Raw genomic sequence first — 3,088 nt, 5'->3', positions numbered from 1 at the left:
TGATTAAAGTTGGCTATTGTAAATAGATTGGTTAATACCCCAAACACTTAGGTGAAATGAAACTTTTGTCTACCATTCATTTGCTCTTATCTTCTCCTCCCTGATAAATGTTGTGTCCACTCTCAAGGCTGACCTCCTCTTGCATATGTGATGATTATGTGATGGAAATTCTGCAGACACACGTGTTCACTTGTATTTTGTTCCCTAATTCTAAACTCAAAAACAACAACCTTCCTTTTATGAGTTTAGAGTTGGTTCATGACAACCAGAGTTGGACATAGAAACATCTGAATCTAACTTTTCCTGCATGAACTACAAGTAATCACCTAGTCTTTGCTATCTTTTCCAGATGTTGATAATCCCCCATCTCTCCCTCATCTCAGCCCCCAACACACACACACTAAAGCTGTTGATGTATTTCATGCTGGAATGTTGGAGAGAAAAAAGTACTTTGATCAGACAATGAGATAACGCTGAATATGGAACAAGGAACCAAATTCTCATTTTAAAGAAAGAAGCTCAGTAGAATCCAAGGTTTTCATTTCATGCTTTAGAACCTTCGTTGTGCTAAGGGTATAAAAAAGAGAAAATATACATAAAATTGCTCTTAATATAATTTGTCTCAATTAAAAATCTTGATAAAAGAAATGTAGCTTTAGAATAGAAGGAACATTTGGGCTCATTTTCTAATACAACACCTTTATGTAATTGGTCTTAATGTTTTTTCCCAGCTTTATTGGAATGTAATTGACAAATAACATTTTGTAAATTAAGGTGTACACCATGATAATTAGATATATGTATATTGTGAAATGATCACAATAAGGTTAGTTAACACATTCATCTCCTCATATAGTTATCTTTATGTGTGTGTGTGTGTGTGTGTGTGTGTGTGTGTGTGTGTGTGGTGAGAGCACTTAAAATCTAATCTCTTAGCAACTTTTCAGTATACAATACAGTATTGTTAGTCATAGTCACCCAGCTGTGCATTAGCTCCTCAGATCTTCAGAATTTATTCATCTTGTAACTGAAAGACTACCTTTTGACCAACATCCCCTCATTTCCTTCACCTCCAAACCCTGGCAACCACATATAAGTAAGATCCTACAGTATTTGTCTTTCTCATTTTGACATTTCACTTAGCATAATGCCCTCAAGTTCCATACACATTGTCACACATGGCAGGATTTCCTTTTAAATGAGGAAATTGAGACCAAAAGAGACAATGTAATCTGTTCAAACACTCACAGATTTCTGGTGACAAAATTTGAAATGGAATTCAAGTCTCAAAGCAATTATATTAGTGTTATAGCAGAATCAGAAAATATCAGAGAACACCAAGAAAGAAGGATTCACAGTATATTCACATTCATATTTTTTGAGCTATAATATTACTGGATTGATGTAAGTCACAGAAAACTTCTGGGTTGTACCTTAGAGTTCATTATCCCTCTGTTTTGTACATAAAAATGTGTGTGGTTTTACTCTTAATCCTTTTATTGATACATCATTGAGGTGAGTGTTTTAGGATTGTTTATTTTAAAAATATGTGAAGTTATTCTTTTTATAAATGTTATTGGCAACAGCTAAGAACACTTATTTTTCTTTCCTATTATAGCCGTGAAATTCCAACAAGTAGAACTGTCCCAGACAGCTTGGAGAAGTACCACTGCCTTCATCCAGTTATAAAAGCAGTAATCTCTGGTGAAAAATTAAAGCAGTTGGTTGTAGGCAAGACTCACTGATACTATGATCCTGGAGCCAGACACAGCAGAGAAAAGCAAATGAACATGGCCCCGATTTATGGTTTGGCTGGTCTCTGGCGTCAAGTAAGCATAGAGAGACTGTGATCCTTGTGCAAGTTCAGTATTATCCTAAGGACAGTGGAGCAATGGGGGAAGAAAGGATGAGCCTGGAAGTCGGTGCTTAACTAATATGTTCATAGAAAACCTGGGTAGCATTGGCGAGTTCAAAGCAGTGTCTGATGTGAAGCAAGTGTTATTTCTCAGTGACTAGAGTCTCTTTATTAAAGTGGTATGATTCACTTGAAGTGTTTTGCCATACCAAATTGGCTACCTAATTTGAACAAGGAACCCAGATAGGTTATTTCTTTCCCAGACTTCTCTCAATAAGAGTTAGTTTCTTTCCTTCCTCATATCCAAAACACAACTATTAAAATGGGAACATCTTAATAATTTTGAGAAACTCAAGAGAAGCCCTTCGAAGTATAAAATATGAGTAGGACATGGGACATGACTCATGGTCAAACACATTTTAGGCAATATCCAGGGGCATCATTTATAACATTTTTTTACACAAATGGAGCATTCAGACTATTAGTCTGGTTCAAAGTAAAAAAAAAAACCTCACACACAACAATTCTGAGAGATGGGGTAATAGAGTAGAATCACATGTTAAGAAAGCATGGACTATGTTAAAAGCCTTGGCCCAGATGAGAGAGGCCTGAAGAGCCTGTTAATGAGAAAGAAAATGAGAAATGTGAAAACAATCTAGTTTGGGGAGCATGCCAGACACTGTTCAGTCAGTCAGGGGAGACATATATTATATTCATATCTAAGATCACAAAAATGAGAGGTGAGGTATGTCAGTGAGAGAGATGGCAGCTTCCTGTTCTTGATGTCTCCACTGGTTCCCTTGCTGGGCTCTTTACATCCATCTTGTTTAATCATGCCCAAATCTGTTCTTCAACTTGGACTCAGGGTCCTTTAAAAAAAATCGTAAACCAGATCATGTTACCACCCTGATTAAAACCTTGCAAGGTCAATCCTACATGGCTTAGCTTTTTTACACAGGGACAAGATCTGACCTCTATTTGTCTCTCCATCTTCTGCCAACTTCTTATAGCTTGTTTCCCACTACTCCACCTTCTATTTTTTATGCTCAGTTCTTTTGCCTTCTTCCTCTTTCTAGAATAGGCCAGGACTATCCACACTTTAGGACTAGTGTACTCAGTGTGAAATATTCCACCCAGAGATATTTTATGCCTCAATCTCTCTTGGCATTCAGATTTCAACTCAAATGTTACTTTCTTAGTGAGGCCTTTCCTTAGCCTCTAATTTATATTAGT

The sequence above is a fragment of the Myotis lucifugus genome, unplaced genomic scaffold, assembly GCF_000147115.1.
Source record: "Myotis lucifugus unplaced genomic scaffold, Myoluc2.0 scaffold_140, whole genome shotgun sequence".
Classification (NCBI taxonomy): Eukaryota; Metazoa; Chordata; class Mammalia; order Chiroptera; family Vespertilionidae; genus Myotis; species Myotis lucifugus.
The sequence above is the reverse complement of the archived record's forward strand: the minus strand, read 5'-3'. Positions refer to the sequence as shown.